This window comes from Dipodomys merriami, unplaced genomic scaffold (assembly GCF_024711535.1).
Source record: "Dipodomys merriami isolate MVZ:Mamm:240054 unplaced genomic scaffold, mDipMer1.0.p SCAF_377, whole genome shotgun sequence".
Taxonomy (NCBI): domain Eukaryota; kingdom Metazoa; phylum Chordata; class Mammalia; order Rodentia; family Heteromyidae; genus Dipodomys; species Dipodomys merriami.
In genome coordinates this window covers 809,971-832,423 of record NW_027205348.1, presented here as the reverse complement: position 1 = coordinate 832,423, position 22,453 = coordinate 809,971, and the positions used below count along the sequence as shown (strand labels likewise).

The 22,453-nt window shown below is 38.6% G+C and overlaps 1 pseudogene; it reads right to left on the bottom strand.

Annotated features, from left to right (window-relative positions):
• Positions 1-21,477, bottom strand: part of LOC138804864 (leucine-rich repeat-containing protein 14B-like) — an 83,585-nt pseudogene extending 62,108 nt beyond the window's left edge.
• Positions 21,478-22,453: the final 976 nt, after the last annotated feature.

Sequence of the window (22,453 nt, the reverse complement as noted above, 5' to 3'; positions counted from 1 at the left end):
AAGCACCTGTAATAAGGATATTGCAGTATTCCACACATATTCTCTCATTGTGACGTCCTTATCAAATTAACACAATACAGAACTGCAAAACTGATTTGTCTCCAGCCAGAAGTTGTTTTCTCCACCTACCATCTAAGAATCCAGCTATGTTCTCTTGGATTATTGTAAATCACAGTAGTAAAGGTTTCACAATCACAATCATAATTTGAGTAATGAAATATGATGCAAATCCACTTCTGTCCCAGTTTCCCTGTGTTTTCCATGGCTCTAAAGCTTCCAGAATGACTGTTGTCAGAAAGATGCACTGGCATTTATGTTATTGATCACAGAGAACCTGAGTGCATACTGGTTTCTTTGGAAGTTATTTTTGAGGGATGAGGGTTAGAATGGGTGGAATTCATATGTGTCAGGTTGAGGTAAATATTTAGATTACACAAGAACTTGAGGACCTCATGTAGGGTTTCAAAGGTTATAGCTTCATGATGACCACCTCACATTTTCACTTGCACCAGCTTGGCCACTGCCTTTTCCCCACTGCTATATAAAGATAATATATGAAAGATATGCACTGATTTTAGTTTGTATTGTTTGTTTGTGTTTCTTCTGTCAAATGTGGAAAATAAAGGCAATCTATACTTGATGCTCCTTAATTTGATTCACTTCAAAATTCAGGTGTATTGGCCATATTGTAGTACTAATTTTCTCACAACTATAGGCTATCTTTCACATTTATGAACGTATCATCTGTATTTATATTATGTGAACATTTATTCCATTTGCTTCTTACTATTTAGTAGACATGAGCTTGCAATACACTAAAATTAGACCTCTTATTTATTTCCTTTTCCTTAAAATTATATTCTTTCATATATTTCCTATCTCAATGTCATCAGTGTCCACGGTGATTTTTAAGTCAGAATCTGCAATCATTATGACTTTTCCCACTTCTTCATAAGTCCATTTAGCCACCATGTTCCAGATAATTTACTGCCAGAAACTTCATTATCCTATGCTCATTTTTTCCTGTTTTCCTATATATAAACAGCAGCATTAGTTTAGGCAACTATTCTTGTCTGATTCCTGTTTCTTAATTTGTATTTTTCATTTTGAAAATATATCATGAAATGTTATAACAGATGCTTAGAGTATAGAGCAAGAGACATAAAAAGGTCAAGGTAAATCTTGTTTCCCTATGCTGCTAATCCTAGAGGAGTCTTCTATTGAGGAAAACGAACTGGAGCTATAGAACTGGAGTTCTATTGATATGTTAGGCTGAGCACCTGGGTGGAGATGTTGAATTGATGACTGACCCATAAATTGGATTTAAGGATACAGATTTTGGATGTCACCTGGTTAGTAGTGGTATCAAAAAGCCAAAAGGTTGGATAAGGTCAAAAGGAACTGAGTCTAAGTAGAAAAGGTAGCTGTCTGTAGACTAATAAGTAGAAATTTCCAATTATTTAGGGGATGAGATAAAGGGGACAAGGGAAGTATAATGTAGGTGAAGGTCAGCTACAGGGAAGTGTAGTTGTAGATGTGGGAGGGAAGGGATGGTAGGGGAAAAACAAAGGAGGAGGCAACAATGCTTGATAAGAAATGTACTCATTACCTGGCTCATGTAACTGTAACCCCTCTGTACAATATTTTCACAATAAAAAATTATTAAAAAAAGAATAATTGAGGTGATTAAGCAGGAGCTTCCAGAGATGTGTGGTGTTGGAAACCAAGTGATAGGCTCTGTGAACTGATGGTGAAGGGGAAATACATGAGAACTATTAGCAACTTGAAGCTTATTGGTGACTTTCCAATTCTACTAAAACATTGGGGCAAAAATCAATTATGAACAGTGTCTAAAAAGAATTAGATAATACATTGAGAAGGAAGAGTATAAGTGAGGTGTATAAGGAAGAGTATATAAGTGAGCAGAGAATTGGGATGGTTTTCTAAAAAGAGAAGTACACTCTAAAAGGGTTTTTGAGATGAGAGGTGTTTCATGCTACTGAGCAAGAGAAAATTGATGGTACAGGAAAGGAAGAAGAGAGGGAGCAGAGTAATGTTCTTGAATAAGCAAGAGGGGATTGGATCTGATACATGAGTGGAAGGACTGGATTTATCTAAGATCATGGAGATTTCCTGAATGCACAGAAGAGGAGGCCGAGTGCATAGCTCAGATGTGGACAGATGAGATGTGATGAGAGCTTGTGAAGTTTTCTTCCTGTTGATGCAATTCTCACTGAGAAATGAAGGTAGCTCAGTGGTATAGCACTTGCTTTGCATGCATAAGGCCCTGGGTTCGATTCCTTAGCACCACATAAGCAAAAAGAAAAAAGCCTGAAGTGGTGCTGTGGCTCAAGTGGTAGAGTGCTAGCCTTGAGCTGAAGAACTGAGGGACAGCGCCCAGGCCCAGAGTTAAAGGCCCACGACCGGACCCAAAAAAATAAAAGAAATGCAAACCAAGGTCATGATCTGGAAGTGAGGAACTGAAAACTTTGGGAGGTAATTTTCTTTTTCTCATGTCTTAAAGAAATTTATATAAGCCTATGAACTGGGTACCTGTAGCTCACATCTGTAATCTTAGCTACTCAGGAGGCTGAGATCTGAGAATCATGGTTCAAAGCCAGCCTAGGCAGGAAAATCTGTGAGATTTTTATATCCAGTTAACCACCAAAAGCCAGAATTGAAGCTGTGGATCAAGTGGTAGAACACAAGCCTTGAATGAAAAAGGTGAAGGACAACACCCAGGTCCTGAGTTCAACCTTTGGGACTAGTACATGTGCACACATGTACGATTGTGTGCACACATGCCACCACACCCACACATGGCTACTTGAATAAAAATAAAACAATTTATTCAAGAAGTTGGAGATTTAAAAGATAAAAAACGATACATAAACCTTCAGCTAAGCTGACTAAAGGAAGGCGGGAACAGGCTCAAATGAATAAAATTGTTGGTGGGAGTGTAAACTTGTTCAACCACTTTGGAAAGTAATATGCACGTTCCTCAAAAGACTCCACATAGAGCTCCCCTATGACCCAGCAATCCTACTTTTGGGCATTTACCCAAATGCTCACAAACCAGTCCACACTAAATCTACCAGCACGACTATGTTTATTGCAGCCTTATTTACCATAGCTAAGATATGGAACCAACCCTATGCCCCTCAGTAGATGAATGGATCCAGAAAATGTGGTATGTATACACAATGGAATACTATGCCTCCATAAGAAAGAATGACATTGTCTCATTTGTTAGGAAATAGAAAGACTTGGAAAAAATTATATTAAGTGAAGTAAGCCAGACCCAAAGAAACATAGGTCCCATGGTTTTCTCTATTTTCAATTCCTAGTGTATGTCTGAGTCAAACAGAAAAGATCAGATAGGTTGCTGTTAGCGAAATGAACTCTAAGATAGGTATTCAAATGTATTTTTTTCTTTCATGCAATTGTTTCTAACACATTTATAAGATGATTTCTTTGTTGTTTTGTATGTCCCTTCCCCACGGTATAATATCTGCTTTCACTGTATTTGATATTGTTATAATTTGTGGAGGGGAAGGGAAAAAACAAATCATTTAAATAGGGATACAGGAGGAACCATTGCAACAATGAGACATACAAGTTGTTATGTTGAAAATGAACTTTACAACTTCGGTGGGTGGGAGCGGGGAGAGTGGGGAGGATTGGGTGAGGGGGGTGAGGGGAGGATGGGAAAGGATGGGAAGGGGAAACAAAGGAGAAGGTTACGATGCTTGATAAGAAATGTACTCATTGGGGCTGGGAAGGTGGCTCAGTGGTAGAGCACTTGCCTTGCATGCCTGAGGCCCTGGATTTGATTCCTCAGCACCACATAAACAAAAAGAAAAAATCTGGAAGTGGCGCTGTGGCTCAAGTGGTAGAGCATTAGCCTTGAGCTGAAGAGCTGAGGGACAGCGCCCTGGCCCAGAGTTCAGGCCCCATGACCGGACCCCCCCCCAAAAAAAAGAAAGAAAAAAGAAATGTTCTCATTATCTTGCCCATGTAATTGTAAGCCCTCTCAACAGTATTTTCACAATAAAAAAGAACAAAAAAAACAAAAAGGGATAACACACACATCAATGAAATAATGAGCATAATGGGCTGGGAAGGTGGCTCAGTGGTAGAGCGTCTTGCCTTGCATACCTGAGACCCTGGGTTTGATTCCTTAGCACCACATAAGCAAAAGGAAAAAAGCCGGAAGTGGCACTGTGGCTCAAGTGGTAGGGCGCTAGCCTTGAGCTGAAGAGCTGAAGGACAGTGCCCAGGCCTAGAGTTCAGGCCTCATGACTGGACCCAAAAAAACCCAAAAATAATAAAGAAAAGAAATAATGAGGATAGTGAGGGAATATTTGAAAGCTTATATTCAAGTAAACTGGACAATCCCAAAGGAAGACACACATTTCTAGAGGTACTTGAACTACCAAAATTCAAACAAGAAAATATAAATCACTTAAATAGATCTATAAGGAATGAGAATGAAGCAGTAATAAAATTCTCCTGACCACAAAACGTCTAGGATCATATAATTCAGTGCTGAATTTGACCAGACCTTTAAAGAAAAACAAGCATAAATACTCAAAATTTTCCATGAGTAGAGGGGAAAAAATACTTTTAAACTTGCCACGCCTACTCCGGTGGAGTCTGCTTAGCATGGAACACCTGCTTTCAGACCTGAGAATGGGGCTTCACAGAAGCCTACCTCTGAGAATGGGACTTCACCGAAGTCTACCCTCAGAGAATGGGGCTTCAAAGAGGCCTACCTCTCAGAATGGGACTTCACCGAAGTCTACCTCAGAGAATGGGGCTTCAAAGAGGCCTATCTCTGAGAATGGGACTTCACTGAAGTCTACCTCAAAGAATGGGGCTTCAAAGAGGCCTACCTCCTGGAAAGGCTGGCAAGCCCCTGGGAAAGATGTCTTTCTGTTTCTGTTTTTCTTTTCTTCGCTGTATAGGAGTGCCTATTAATCTTTTACTGTTCTTGCTGCTTGTTCTACTTACTCATGCTCAACGTTCCCTTATTCAAGGCTCTTTCTTGGAAGTGTTGATGATTCCAACATCTGATGAGTGTCCTGAGATTATGACTAACTCACCAGACTTAAGTGCTACCCTAAAAACCCCTCTTAAGGAGGGTATTAGACAAGTCATAAGTAAATATAAAAGTATTGGGGGTTTCATGACGTCACTTCAGCAGAAGGAATTGTTTGTAAGAAATTTACAAGAAGCTGTAGGCACGGCTAGAGCAAAAAGAATGTATGGCTATTGGAGACTTCCTTTTAATCTTAAAGCATATACAATAGACTCATATAGATACCCTGTAGATAAAAAAGATGCAGAGGGATATTTGGACCAAAAGCTAAAAAAGATCCCTAAAAGGTTGATAGATGAAAGGTGACAATGGCTTATCAGAGGAAAATGGTGGGATCCTCCATTATCTAGAGGACCCCAAAGACTTCCCCCAGATCCATAGCCTTTTACAGGTGTGTATGATAAGGATGGCAACCGTTGGGAAAACTACTTAGGAGAAAGAAATTCCTATTACTCTCTTTCATTTACTGAGAGACTTGCTAGATCTAGGCCTCCTTGGTGCTTACTATCAAAGAAGGAATAAGAAAGATCTTATGAGACAGTTAAGGCCACTATGGAAAAGAGTAAATGATTATGTGAAAGGGTTATAGAAAAGACACTATGAACTTAAATTTGATATATGGCCAGATTTAACTAAGTATACTGAATATCATGATTTTGGCCACAAATTGGGGACCCTCTAAAGAATGACAAAGGATCACAATTGCTTAGAAAAGATTTGAAACGCATGAAGTACAAAACTAAACAAAAGTAACAATAAAGTACTAGAGTTCATTCCTTTCTGTCCAGCACCTGGCACATATGCTCTGGTTAATGGTTAATAGATGATAAACATCGAAACCAATTGTATTTCTTAAAAGTAGAGCTAAAGCCGAAAATAAGTGCCTATCGTCATAGCTCCTCATCCAAAAAACAAGATCAGGTGACCAGCTGGTGACCACCCAAGAATGAAGCCTTGCAGCAAGATTGTGTAACCTTTTGCCCTTTCTCATGGAGACTTTTGCTATAAAAGCTTGTTATCCTCTGCAATAAATCGCACTCAGCATTCACTCCTCTTGTGTGTGAGTTGTGTTTGCCATCTCCCCACCTGTTCCAGTTACCTCCACTAGGTATCCTCTGTCATCCCGACAGAGCCGGTCCGCGGCACAAACTCATCATATGAAGCCAGTATTCCACTTATTCTAAAACTAGACAGAATACAACAAAAAGAGATTTATAGACCAATCTCTATGATGAACATAGATGTAGAAATTCCCAAAAAAATTGTTGCACGCCAAATGCAATACATCAAAAAGATTATATCCTATGACCAAATTGCTATATTCTAGATACTCAAGGTTAGTGGATCAACAAACTTACATCAATAAATGCAATATCACATATGAACAGACTCAAGGAATCCTATTATCATCTTAATTCAGGCAGAAATATCCTTTGACAAAAATTCAACATCTTTTCATGACAAAAGCTCTGGAGAAACTATGAGTTTAGGCAATGTTCCTCAATATAATAAATGCTATATTTGACAAGCCTATATTGTCAACGTCATAGTAAATGAAGGCAGAACTGAAATAATTTTTTCTAAAGTCAAGAACAATACAAGACATTCAGTCTATTCCCTTTATTTCTATTCACAATAGCACTGGAATCCTAGCCAGAGCAACAATGCACAAGAAGAAACAAAAGGGATTTAAATAGGGAAGGAAGAAATAAAGTATTGTTATTTTCAGATGATACGATTCTATACTTAAAGCACCTTAAAGTTCCACCTCTTTTGTAATATAGCAGAATATAAAGTCAGCATTAAAAAACCAATAACTATTCTGTACATCAACAGAAAAATAGGAGAATAATTCCATTTCCCAATAGTTTCAATTTTTTCTATGAATAAATTTAACAAAGGTGAAAGATTTCTATACTTAAAAGCATGAAACATTGAAGAAGAAATTTTAAAAAGACACTAGAAGATAGAAAGGCATCCCTTGTTGCTGAATATACAGAGTTAATATAAAGAAAATGGCTATATTAAGGAAAGCAATGTTTGCAGATAATGAAATTCCTACCAAAATCTCAATATCATTACTCACAGAAACAGAAAAAAAATCAATACTACAAATATAGCAAATATCCAATGCAATCCTGAACAAAACTAAAACAAAGTTGAAGGTATCATGATACCTCACTTCAAATTATATTACAAAGCCATAGGAACAAAAATAGCAATCAACTGGCCCCAAAATAGACATGAAGATTACTGAATAGAATGCCCAGAAATGCTGCTACCACAATCTGATTTCTGACAAAGGATCTCAAAGCTTGTATCAGAGAAAAGACAGACTTTTCAAGAAATGGTGCTGGAAAAACTAGCTTTCTTCATGCAGCAGACTGAAACCAGATCTCTTTCCCTCTCTCTCTCCCCTCCTCTCTCTCTTTCTCTCTCTCTCCTAACGTCAATTAAAAGTGAATCAAGAATTTTAATGTAAGACCTGAAACTTTGAAACTACTAGTCGTAGTCAAAATACTGGAATGCATTGGCATAGGTAGTGACTTCCTGATTAGAAATTCAATAGCTCAACAAATAAGGGCAAGTATTGACAAATAAAATTATATTAAACTAAAAAGCTTTTACACAACAATGTCTCTAAAGGCTAAAGGGACAACCTACTGTATGGGAGAAAATCTAAAGCAATTATTCATCTGACGAAGAATATACATAATACAGAATATACAGTATATACATAAAACTCAAAACACTGAACTCTTCAAGAACAAAAATGGGCAAAAGTGCTGAACAGATCATTCTTGGGGTAAGAAGAACAAACGACCAATAAATACATAAAGAAATGCATAACGTCCCTGGCCATAAAGAAATGCAAATCAAAATGACAGAGATTTCATCCCACTCCAGCCAATATGGCTAGAGCAGAAACAACATCACAGAGCATATGAGGATGCCAAGAGAAAAGAGTCCTGTTTGTAGGAATGCAAATTAGTGCAACTACTATGTAAATAAGCCTAAATTGATTTCCTCAAAAAAATAGTACTGTATGCTGCAACCATGTCATGATTGGGTATTTTATTTATTAAATATTGTTAGTGGGAGTAGGTATTGAATTTAGAGCCTTGAACTTGCTAGGCTGGTGCTCTCCCACTGGAGCCACACCTCCAGCTCTGCTTTATGCTGGGCCACACCTCCAGCTCTGCTTTATGCTGGTCATTTTCAAGATGGAGTCTAGCAAACTTTCTTAGGCAGGTTGTCTTTGAACTGTGATCCTCCATATCTTAGCCTCCTGAGTAAGATTAAATGTATAAGTTATCATCATTTGGCTCACAGTTAGGCATCTATCTGAAGGAATGAAAGTCATAAAACAATAAATGTACTTATATATCCATGTTCATTACAATACTTTTCTTAATAGCCAAACCTGAGAAAAACCCAGATGCCCTATAACTGATGAGTGACTCCAAATATGTGCTCTATATATACAATAGGCAAAGAAAAGAACCACATGGTCATCACAATATATGGGGGAAAACATTTGACAAGATCCAACATCGCTTTATGATGAAAGCTCTGGAGAGTCCAGGAATATATGGGACATTCGTCAATATAATATAGGCATACATAACATAGACAAACCTACAGCCAGCATGTATTTAATGGTGAAAAGTTAAAACCATTCCCTCTAAAATCAAGAATGAGAGAAGGATGTTCACTCTCTCCACTCCTCTGCAATATAGTACTGGAATTTCTAGTTAGAGCAATAAGGCAGGAGACAAACATAAAGCGGATCCATATAGGGAAAGAAGAAATAAAACTCTCTCATTTTGCAGATAACATGATCCTGTATTTAAAGAGCCCCATGGATTCCTTTCCTAAGTTACTTTGGCTGAGTTAGCAGGGTATAAAATTAACCCCAAGCTGGGCACTGGTGGCTTATGCCCGGCATCCTAACCACTCAGAAGGCTGAGATCTGAGGATTGTGGTTCAAAGCCAGCATAGGCAGGAAAGTCCGTGAGGCTCTTATCTCCAATTAAGCACCAGAAAACCCAAAGTGTCATTGTTGCTCAAAAGTTAGAGCACTTACCTTGAGCTGAAGAGTGCTGGGACAGAGCCCAAGCCCAGAGTTCAAGCCACATCGCCAACAAAGGAAGAAAGGAAGAAAGGAAGAAAGGAAGAAAGAAAGAAAGAAAGAAAGAAAGAAAGAAAGAAAGAAAGAAAGAAAGAAAGAAAGAAAGAAAGAAAGAAAGAAGAAAGAAAGAAAGAAAGAAAGAAAGAAAGAAAGAAAGAAAGAAAGAAAGAAAGAAAGAAAGAAAGAAAGAAAGAAAGAAAGGAAGGAAGGAAGGAAGGAAGAGAGAAAGGAAGGAAGGAAGAAAGAAACCCCCCAAAATCAGTAGCTTTTCTGTATGCCAATAAGGAGAAGAGTGAATCTGAAATCAGGAAAGAAAGTCCTTTTGTAATAGCCTCAAAAAACACTTTGGAATTACCAAAGAGATGAAGGACCTCTGTGATTAAAACGTTAGAAACAGGTTTAAGGAAGTAGAAAAACCTCCCATTCTCCTGGATTGGAAGGTTTAACCATGAAAATAGCAATATTGCCCAAAGCTATCTACAAATTCAATTCAATACCCATCAATATCCAACAAAATTCTTCAGTGATATAGAACAAACAATCCACAAACTAATCTGGAATATTGGAAGACCCTGAATAGCACAACCAATCCTTAGTAGGAAGATCAGTGCTGGAGGAATATCAGTACCAGGAGGAATATCAGTACCAAGCTTTAATCTCAATTAAAAAGCTATAGAAATTAAAACAAACCAAAACAACTTGGTACAGGCACAAAATAGGACAGAGGACCAATGGACTAAAATAGAAGAACCAGAAATGAATTTACAGACCCATAGCCACCTTATATTTGATAAGGGAGCCAAAGGATGGCAAAAAGGACAGCCTCTTCAAAATTGATGCTGGCAGAATTGGCTACCCAGTACTTGTGCAGAAAACTGAATTTAGATCCTTATATATCAACCTGCACCAGAATCAACTCCAAATGGATGAAAGACTTTAATGTAAGATCAGATACCCTGATAATATTACAGGAAGATATAGGGGACACGTTAGGGGGTAGTACAGTTCAAAACTTACTAAGTAATGATCCAGAATCAGAACAAATCAAAGACTAGGTAAATGGGATTGCATACAACTGAAGAGTTTCTGCCTGGCAAAACACATGCTTTAACAATTGCTGGTGGGGATGTGGCCAAAAGGGAACATTACTACACTGTGGTTAGGAATGCAAACTGGTTTAACTACTCTGGAAAGCAATATGGAGGTTCTTTAATAGACTAAACATATAACTTCCCTATGACCCAGCAATTTCACTCCTGGGTATGTATCTAATTGTCTAAAATCAGGCTATACAAAATGCCACCAGCATGACCATGTTCAATGCATCATTGATTACCATACACAAGACATGGAATCAGTTCAGATGTCCCTCAATGAATGAATGGATCAAGAAAATGTGGCCAGGCACTGGTGGCTCATGCCTGTAATCCTAGCTACTCAGGAGGCTGAGATCTGAGGATCGTGGTTCAAAGCCAGCCTGGGCAGGCAAGTCCAATATACCACTAGGAAAAAAATGGAAGTGGTGTTGTGGCTCAAGCCGTAGTGCATTCGCCTTGAGCTGAAGAGCACCAGGACAGGGCCCAAGCCCAGAGTTCAAGCCCCACGATGAGAAAGGAAAAAGAAAATATTGTATGTAACAATGCTCAACAAGAAATATACTCATTGCCTTACTCATGTAACTGTAACCACTCTGTATAGCATCTTTAGAATAGAACAAAACTGTTTTTCCAAAAGAAAGAAAATGTGATATGTATACACAGTGTAATTCTATGCTTCCATTGGAGAGCATGACATTCCCTTGTTCATAAGGAAACGAAAAACTTGGAAAAAAATTATAGTAAGTGAAGTAAGACAGGCCCAAAGAAATACAAGCTGCATAATTTCCCTCATTTGTAATAATTAAAATGTGCCTATAAATCTACAAAAAATTCCAATGGATAGTAAAAGACAAATAACTACACTTGGACATAATGAATTAAACAGAAGTCTAAACAGTCATACAGTGAGACCAAAGGAGTATATCCTTAATAGAGGGCTCATTAGGTATGTACATATGAGCATATAAAATGATATTTATAGAAATGAACTCCAAAAAATGGAAGTAAAAAGTTTTTTATTGTACTGTATCAGTTTTTTAAAATCTTTCTTCTCTTCTCTTCTTTCTTTTTCTTTTATTTTTTTAATTTTTATTTATTTTTTTACTGTGAATATACTGTACAGAGGGGTTACAATTACATGGACAAGAAAATGAGTATATTTATTATCAAGCATTGTAGCCTCCTCCTTTGTTTCTCCTTCCGGTCCCTTCCCAACCTCCTCCCCCCCCCACCCCAGCCTTCAAGCCCCCCCAACAAAGCTGTAAAGTTCGTTTTCGACATAACGACTTGTACACCTCATTGTTGCAATGGGTCCACCTGTATCTTTATTTAAACGACTTGTTTTTCCCATTATTCTCCACAAATTAAACCGACATCAAATACAGTGAAAGCAGGGGTTATACTGTGGGGGAGGGACATACAAAGCAACAAAGAAATTATCTTATAAATGTGTTGGAAACAATCGCATGAAAGAAAAAAAACTGAATACATATCTTAGGGTTCATTTCCCTAACATCACCTTATCTGAACTTTTTTGCTTGACTCATACATATACTAGATATTGCAAATCAGGGAAAACTTGGGATTTATGTTTCTTTGGGCTTGGCTTACTTCGCTTAATATAATTTTTTCCGAGTCTTTCCATTTCCTAACAAATGGGGCAATGTCATTCTTTCTGATGGAGGCATAGAATTCCACTGTGTATACGTACCACATTTTCTTGATCCATTCATCAACTGAGGGTCATTGGGTTGGTTCCAGATCTTACTATGGTAAGTAATGCTGCAGTAAACATAGTTGTGCTGGTATCTTTAGTGTGGTCTTGATTGTAAACATTTGGATAAATGCCCAAAGTGGGATTGCTGGGTCATAGGGGAGCTCTATGTGGATACATTTAAGTAATCTCCATACTACTTCCCAAAGTGGTTAAAAAAGTTTACACTCCCACCAACAATGCAGTAAGATTCCCTTCTGTCCAAATCCCCTCCAGCATCTGTTGTTATTAGAGTGCTTGGTTATAGACATTCTAACTGGGGTGAGGTGGTATCTCAATGTTGTTTTGATTTGCATTTCTTTTATGGCTAGAGAGTTTGAGCATTTCTTCCTGTGTCTATTGGAAATCCTTCTTTGTTCTTCAGAGGAGTGTCTCTTTAAGTCTTTAGCCCCGTTATTTATTGGACAGTTTTTTTCTTTGAGGATTTGTTGTAGGGGGATTTAATTTTTTGAGTTCCAGGTATATTTTAGATATGAGACCATTGTCCGTTGTATGGCTAGTGAAGATCTTGTCCCAATCTGAGGGCTTTCTATTGATCTTGCTTGCTATATCTTTTGCCATGCAGAAGCTCTGCAACTTCATGCAATCCCATTTGTCCAACCTTTCTTTGATTTGTTGTGTTTATGGGTCTCTATTAAGAAAATTTCGACCTGCACCAAGGAGAACTAGGATTTCTCCTATTCCATCCTGTAATGTTTTCAGAGTGTCTGCTTTGAATCCGAGGTCTTTGATCCATTTGGAGTTGATTCTGGTGCAGGGTGATATATAAGGATCAAGCGTTAGTTTTCTAAGAGTAGTTAACCAGTTTTGCCAGCACCATTTACTGAAGAGGCTGTCTTTCTTCCATTCTATTTTTTTTAGCTCCCTTATGGAACATTAGATGGCTATATGTCTGTAGGTTCATTTCTGGGTTTTCAATTCTATTCCATTGGTCCTGAGGTCTGTTCTTGTGTCAGTACCAAGCTGTTTTGATTACTATGGCTTTATAGTAGAGTTTGAAATTTGGTATTGATATTTCTCCAGCATTGTTCTTTCTGTTGAGGAGCCTTTTAGCTATTCGGGATATTTCATTATTCCATATGAATATTTGGATTGCCTCTTCTATTTCCTTGAAGAATGAGGTTGGAATTTTGCTAGGTATCACATTGAATTTATAGATAGCCTTGGGAATTATTGCCATTTTGACGATGTTGATCTTTTCAATCCAGGAGCATGGGAGGTTTTGCCATTTTCTAAGTTCTGCTTTGATATCCTTTCTTCAGGTTTTTAAAATTTTCATCATAGAGCCCTTCACTTCTTTCGTTAAGCTTATTTCTAGATATTTTATTTTTTGGGGGTTATTACAAATGGAGTTGCTTTCCTAATTACAGCCACACTTTGCTCTTTGTTGGCATACAAAAAAGTCATTGATTTTGGGGGTTTAATTTTATACCCTGCTACTTTGCCAAAGTTTTGAATCAGCTTGAGTGATTTGGGAATGGAGTCTATGGCTTTCTTTAAATACAATTTCCTGTCATCTGCAAATAGAGAGAGTTTTACTTCTTTTCTTATTTGGATCCTCTTTATGTTTGCATCTTGTCTTATTGCTGTAGCTAGGCATTGTAATAATAGATTGAAGAGAAGTGGAAAGACTGGACATCCTTGTCCTTTTCCTGAGTTAAGAGGAAATGGCTTTAGTTTTCACCATTAATATAATGCTGGCTGTAGGTTTGTCATATACACCTTTTATTGTATTGAGGAATGTTGCATGGATTCCTAATTTTTCAAAAACCTTCATCATAAAGGGGCGCTTGATCTTGTCAAATGCTTTTTCTACATCTATTGAGATAACCATGTGGTTCTTATCCTTGCTCCTGTTGATGTGATTAATTATATTAATTGATTTGCGTATATTGAACAAGCATTGCATCCCTGAAATGAATCCTGTTTTATAAGAGTGTATGATTTTTTTATGAATTGTTGATGCATCTGTTGAACTAGATTGTATCTGCAGAGTATTGACTGGGCAAATACAGACTTTGGTTGATGGTTGCCTTAAGATAGTGTTCTAGCACAAAACTGGTGTTATTTTCATCCCAAATGGGCAGAGTAAGCCGGAAAAATAAACACAAGAAAAATAGCAAGTCCGGATATCTCACTCCCACTCATGATAATCAGGGACAAAATAGATAATGAATAATCCAGAGTAGTGTTCCCAAATAGCTCTATAAACACTGCTGGCCAACATGATAAATGAAAAGATTGAAAACCTACAAAGGACTCTGTATGAGCGTGATAGTGAGAGAGAGGAGGCAAACCAAGATTTATACACGAACAGCATGAGTGTGAGGAAGATACTCAAAAACTAATACACAACTTGCATGAGCAGCTTGAGAATTCTCAAAGAGAAAGGTAGGAATGGCATCGGAAGTCTAAGAACACTCAAAGAGAACTACAGGAATGATGTGAACGTGAGGAAGCTAAACAAAGTGTAATACAGGAATTTAGAGAGCAGGATGAGAATAAACAAAGATCACTAAAGGCATTCATGGAATCCATTAACAAAGAGGTGAAGGAAGTCGGGAGACCACAAACGGAATGCTGAATGGAAACCAACAGAAGGAATGGAAGTCCAAGGAAACCATAACCAATCAACTAAGTGATTTGAGAATAAACACTGAGCACCAAATTAAGGAAGTAAAGAAGTTCATACAAGATCTAAAACAAAGCTTCAACAAAGAATTTGAAGCCATCAAAGCTGACCAATTAGAAGGAAAAGAAATAAAAAACAAAGTAGAAAGTCTTGACAGCAGGTTAGACCATGCAGAAGATCGAATCTCGGGGATTGAAGATAGCCCAGATATTATAGAGAAAGAACATACAACCCTCCAAGACAAGTCCAAGAAATATGATAGATCTATCCAACACTTGGAAAACACAAGCAAAAGGAATAATCTGAGGATAATGTGTGTAGAGCAGCACCTAGAAATAGAAGTTAATGGTCTAGGAAATTTGTTTAACAGGATCCTAGCAAAGAAGTTCCCAAAAATGCAAAAAGATAGGTCTATTCAGATACAAGAAACTTTTAGAACCCCAAATAGACAAGACGAGAATAGGACACCCCACTGCAACATTATAATCCACACAGGATCAACTCAGACCAAGGAAAAGATCCTTAAATGTATCAAGGAGAAAAGATTAATCACCTATAAAGGGCAACCAATTAAAATCACCTCAGATTTCTCAGCAGAGAGAATGAGAGCAAGAAGAGCCTGAAATGATGTACGCCATGCCCTAAAAACAAACAACTATCAACCAAGAATACTGTACCCAGCTTAACTCTCCTTCATAACTGAAGGCCAAATAAAAACCTTCCATAACAAAGAAAAAAAAAAAAAGAAACAATATATCTCCACCAAACCAGTCCTACAAAAGATTCTTAAAAATGTCCTACACATAGAAAACCAGGGAGACCACAATAAAGGCCAAGAAATTGCACACAAACTGAGAATCCAAGAACCATAGGAAGAACCCAGTTTTTGCAGCCCCCAAGAAGGTGGATAACATGGCAGGAACACCCAAATACCTCTCAGTCCTTTCTATCAACATTAACGGACTTAACTTTCCAATTAAGCGACATAGACGGTCTAGTTGGATTAAAAAACAAGATCCTTGTATATGCTGCCTTCAGGAGTCACATCTTGCCCCTAAAAACAAACACATTTTCAATGTGGAAGGCTGGAACAAAATCTACCAATGAAACGGCCTCCATAATCAGGCGGGAATTGCAATCCTAATACCAGATAAAATAGACTTCAACTTAAAATTTGTGAGAAGAGATAAAGAAGGTCTCTACAGATTAATTAATGGATCTCTCCTTCAAGAGGATATTATAATTCTAAGTATCTTTTCGCCAAACAAAGGAGCACACAAATTTATCCAAGAAACACTACTTTCCCTCAAATCCCACATAGATCCAAAGACATTAATTGTTGGGGATTTTAACACACCACTCTCCCCACTAGATAGATCAACTTGGCAAAATCTCAAAAGAGAACCCGCAGGTCTAAACAACTGCATAGATCAACTAGTTTTAACAGACATCTACCGAATATTTCACCCAGCAGCATCACAATACACGTTTTTCTCAGCAGCACATGGAACATTTTCTAAAATAGCCCACATTTTAGGCCACAAAGGAAGTTATACTTTGCATTCTCTCAGACCACAAGGGAATAAAGTTAGAACTCAACACCAAAAGCCACCAAATAAAGTCCGGTAACACATGGAGGCTGAACAACACACTGCTGAATCACGAGGGATTCATGGAAGAGATTAGAAAGGAAATTCAAATGTTCATGTTATTTAACAAAAATGAGCACACAAATTACCAGCTCCTCTGTGACACAGTAAAGGCAGTACTCAGAGGCAAGTTTATAGCTCTGAGTTCCTACATCAACAAATTGGAGAGATCTGAAACCAACAATTTAATGAGACATCTGAACCTCCTTGAAAAAGAGCAGGAATATAAACCCCAATCGAGTAGATGGAAAGAAATAATTAAAATTAAATTAGAATTAAATGAATTAGAATCCAAAAAAACTATAGAAAGAATCAACAAAACAAAGAGTTGGTTCTTTGAAAAAATTAACAAAATTGACACACCCTTAGCAAACTTATCAGAAAAAGAAGAGAACACACCTAAATACATGAACTCAGAGATGAGAATGGAAACATCACCACAGAAACAACCAAGATTCAGAACATTTTAAGGGAATACTTCTCAAAACTTTATGCTAATAAGTTTCAGAATTTGGCAAAAATGGACCTTTTCCTAGCAAATATTGACATGCCAAAACTAAACCAAGATGAATTACACCATCTCAACAGGCCCATATTAAGCATTGGAATAGAAACAGCAATAAGAGCCCTCCCATCTAAGAAAAGTACAGGACCAGATGGTTTTACAGCAGAATTCTACAAGTCCTTCATTGCAGAGCCTACACCAATACTCCTCCAACTCTTCAATGAAATTGAAAGAGAAAGTTCACTACCGAACACATTCTGTCAAGCCATCATAACCTTCATCCCAAAACCAGTTGGGGACTCATCAAAGAAAGAGAACTATAGACACATTTCTTTGATGAATATTGATGCCAATCTTCTTTCTTTCATTCCCTTCCGTTGTTGTATAAGATTTCTGCAACCTTCATCTTGTATATAAGCTCATCTGATTTGGGAAGGGGGAACACAGAAATAGTGGGACAATAGGAAAACCAATCTGCAGTTGGATATGAACTATACAACTTTTGGGGGGAGAGAAGTCAGAAGGTGGAAAACTGGGAGAGAATGACGGATGGGGTGACCCCGTTCGAAAGAAAATGTACTCATTACCTGAATCATACTACCCCTGTGGACATCACCTTTACAATAGAGTTTTTAAGAAAGAAAATGTATTTTATTTCTAAATAGAAGAAAGAAGAAATGGTTGGAACTGGGAACACATTAATTGAAGTAAGCCATGTTCAGAAGGACAAAGGTCAAATGTTTTCTCTCATATGTTCATGCTAGACCTAAAAAGTTAACATATACATAAACACATAAAAATGTTTGTAATTTAGGGGATTGTTGAGGAATGATATAGAGGAAAGGAAAAACAAATGTTAGCTGATGAACAATATAGAAATACAGTGCACCTGTGAAGAGAGCAGAATGAAATTCAGTGAAAGCATTTGAGTAATAGATAGTACTGGAGATAGGAGAAAATTAGAGCAAAAGAGGATAGCAATAGAGTAAATTACACACATGTAAAAGGGCATGGTGAAACCCGTTTGAATAATAACCATACACTGAAACAAGCGAATGACAATCAGGAAAAACAGGTCTTATCCAGGGTATAGGTACTAGTGGCAAGGGGAAGGGAGAAGGAAAAGGAGAGTAAATAAGATCAAACTACTCTATGCTCACGTGTGTATAATGGATAATGAAGCTTGTTGTGATTGGTTTGGGAAATGTGGAAGGGAAAAGAGGGAGAGAGGAGGGATTGAGTCTAATGAAAGTGCATGGTATAAGTATGGACATGTCAAATTGTTCCTCTGCAACTAATTGATGCTAATAAAAATATACAAAAGGAATTGTTATGCACTAAAATGAGATTATTAATTTAAGTTAAAAAAACGATTATATTTGTTGGAAGTGTGCTATTTCAGGTAAATAAAGAGATGGCATTAAGACTACTTTCAGCGATCATTTTTATAGTTTGTTACTAGAGAAACTCTGCTGATTGTGTAGAGTACCACTATATTATAATGGGAAAAAATCAGAATCACTACAGATCTCTCTACACTGAATGCAACAAAGGCCTGGGAAAGTATGATCCGAGCCTTGAGAACCAATAACTGCCAGCGCAGACTGATTTAACCAGGAAAGCTAGCAATCACATCCAATGGAGAAACTAAAATTTGTAAAAATAAAGAAAAATAAATGGATTCATAAACAATAAGCTATCATTACAAAGAATATTAATATGGGGAACACAACCTGAAGAAAGCAATCATGAACAGAAATTCACATCAACAGATATCACTAGAAGTCTGACTTAATAAGCTCAGAAGAAAGGAAAGAAGAAAAACTTAGGAAAGCAGGAAATTGACAGGAAACACAATGCATCTCTCTATAATAATCATAAATATTAATGGGCTCAATTCATCAATAAAAAGAAAAAGAACTGCAGATTGGATCAGGAAACAAGACCTATCCACCTGTTGACTTCAGGAGACCCACCTCACAGCCAAACATAAAAACAAACTCCAAGTGAAGGGTTGGAGTAAGATCTACCATGCAAATATTCCCAGCAAGAAAGCAGGAGTAGCTATCATGATATCTGGCAAAATAAATTTTTCATTAAAATCAATACAAATAGAAAAAGAAGGATACTACATACTTATACAGGGAACATCCAAGAAGAATATATAACCATTATTAGCTTATATTACCCAAATACTGGTGCACACAAATATGTTAAGCAAATACTCTCAAACTTAAAGAATAAAATAGATCCAAATACTATAATACTGTTGTGCCCAGATCGCAGGACCCCCACCAAAAAGAACACAAGTGTCAGACTTTACAACTGTTTTAAGTTTTTATTTAGATGGGCTGCAGCTCAGGTCTCTTCCTACACTCTGACACAGCGGAGACTAGGAGGAGAGCCCTGAGATAAGGATTTTCAGGGCTTATAAAGGCTCACAACCCTATGTACCACCACGTGTTGCTCTGCTAGCTGAAACAGCAACAAATGGTCACTGCCTCATAACCATTCATTCCCCGCCCCGCCCCACCCCGCTTGACTTATGGTCCTGAGACACAATCTTGTGGCTCCTGCCCAAAATTAACTCCAACAGCACTCGATCTTGAATGAGTTCTTATATTTCTAGTCCCTCTCTGACAGTAGCCATAAACAACAATAACAATAACAATCAGCCCATTTTTCTTTTCTTGAGGCATATGCAAAATGGTTGGTTAGGATGCTTGGAGACTTCCCATGTTTCCCCTGGTCGTCCAGGGCAAAGGGGTCAGCTGGTCTGGAATGGGAGCAGTGGACCCAAGCAGCTATGCCATCTACCTTAAGGGCAGGAGGAGTAGCCAGTAGCAACATGTAAGGTCCCTTCCACCGTGGTTCCAGAGATCTCAGGTTGTGTCTTTGAACAAGCACCCAGTCCCCTGGTTTAAACGAATGGGGGGGGGTAAGAATAGAGGCAGAATCATATAATGCTCTAAACTGGGGCCACACATTTTTGTGGACAAACTGTAGATAGACAAGTTTACATTGAAATTCAGTATCACTCAAATCAGCAAGCAATTCAGTCTGAAGGCTAGGGATAATGGGTGGAGGGTGTCCATACATTATTTCAAAAGGAGTAAAGCCAAGCTGATAGGGTGAATTTCTTACTCTAAACAGGGCAAAAGGAAGGAGCGATACCCAGTCTGCGCCAGTCTCCAAAGCCAATTTAGTTAAGGTCTCTTTTAGAGTCTGATTCATTCTTTCTACCTGCCCTGAACTCTGGGGTCTATAAGCACAGTGCGATTTCCAATCCATCTCCAGTGCTGCGGCTATTCCCTGACTTACTTTTGAGTTGAAGGCCAGTCCATTATCCTACCCGATGGTGGATGGAAAGCCATACCTGGGTAGGATTTCTTCCAGGATCTTCTTAGCCATGACGTTCACGGTCTCATGCTTTGTTGGCTAAGCTTCAACCCAACAAAAACTAGCAAATATTTATATCCAAATTTTCCATTTTTATTTTCTGTGAAGTCTACTTTCCAATACACACCTGGCCTATCTCCATGGAGGCAAGCTTCTTTTGTAACCGGTTGAGTGGTGGCATTGGTGAGCTGACAGGCTTTACAATTTTTAACAATGTCCTCAATGAGTTGATTTCCTTGCCTAATTTTTACTTCTGAGTCGGAGCAAGTCCTGCATTCTTCGGGTTCCCATGTGAGAGGTCCAATGGATTTTCTTAAGTATCCCCTTTCCTAACCTTTGTGGCAAGATAAGTTTCCCCTCCCCAGTTTTTCACCAGCCCAGGTTTTATAGACCATGGGAATTTTCTTTATCCACTCCAATCTTCTTGGGAGTACTGAGGCTCATGAGGCAAAGCTCATGGCCCTGGATCTACTAGAGTCAGTACTTCTGCTCTGGGCTGGAGGGCCGCCTCCTTAGCTGCCTGATCGGCCAATTTATGTCCTTTGGTTATAGAATCAGTTCCCTTTTGCCAGGCGCTAGTGGCTCACGCCTGTAATCCTAGCTACTCAGGAGGCTGAGATCTGAGGATCACGGTTCAAAGCCAGCCCGGGCAGGAGAGACCGTGAGATTCCTATCTCCAATAAACCAACAGAAAACCGGAAGTGGTGCTGTAGCTCAAGTGGTAGAGCATAGAGGTGAAGAGCTGAAGGACAGTGCCCAGGCCCAGAGTTCAAGCCGACCAAAAAAAAAAAAAAAAAAAGAATCAGTTCCCTTTTGATGTCTCGGCAGTGCATAATGGCAATATTTGCTGGTTCCCATAAGGCAGGGATGAGGCTTAAAATTTCTTGTTTGTTTTTAATAGCCTTTCCCTCAGCTGTCAGCAGCCCCCTCTCTTGGTAAATGGCTCCATGCACATGCATGGTGGCAAAAACATACTGACTGTCTGTGTAAATGTTTAGTCTCTGCTCTTTTCCCATCTCTAGGGATTTTGTTAGCACCACTAGTTCTGCTCTTTGTGCAGACATTCCCTTAGGGAGTGCTTCTGCTCACACTATCTCAGTGTCTATGGTGACTGCTGCACCCGCGTACCTTTTTCCATCTTGAATGAAACTGCTGCCGTCTGTGAACCAGGTATGTTCGGTATGCCATAGTGGCAAGTCCAACAAGTCTGGCCTCTTTTCTTTGGCCAAGTCTCTCTTTTCACGCTCAATTTCATGTTCTCTATCCTTCCTTTCCTGTCTTTGCTCCTCTGTCTCTCTCTTATTGTAAACCTTTTCCGCCATGGCTACTAGATCCCTAATAAACTTTTCACCAAGTCTGTGTAGAGCCAGCAACTTTGGCTTTATGTCTGGTGCAGCTTGATTTATATAGGCAAACATAATCATCTGAGTCGACTCCTGGGTCTCAAGGTTTTGACTAAAAACTTCCATGAGCCTCTCAAGATATGCTGCCAGACGTTCACTTCCTCCCTGTCTAACATCATAAACTTTGGCCATGTTAATAGGTCAGTGAGCTGCCAACTTGAGACCTGCCAACAGAGCCTAGCGATAGAGGAGGAGTCACTTGCTAACTTCAACAGTATTGTAGTACCATGTTGATGAGATCTCAGGAAAATAGGCAGCGATCAAGGCAGGATCTGTGATGGGCACTCCTGTGGGCCCAGGGATATGTTTCCAGGATGCCTCTCAGATATGGTCTCTCTCTTCAGTGGTAAAAAGTACCTGCAAAAGCTGACTACAATCATCCCAAGTGGGCTGATGAGTAAAGAGAATAGTTTCAAATAAACGAATTAAATTCTGGGGTTTCTCAGAAAAGGGGGCATTTTGGACAACCAATTGTATATATCACTGGTAGAAAATGGCCATTTTTGGTATTTCTGTCTACCATCCACATCCACAGGATCTACAGTGCATAAGAGAAAAACAGCTGCATTAGATGGCATCGTCGAGTGACTGGCCCCTCAGAAACTTTAAGGGCAGGTGCCGAGTGTTTGGCTGCTGGTTCTATAGCTGCCTTCTCCTCTTGAATATTCTCAGGCACCGCAGAAGGAACCTGGGAAGGGGAGTATGGGGGAGGAATATTTCTTCTTCCAAATCATCTCCCTGAAAAAGTGGGGGGTACAATT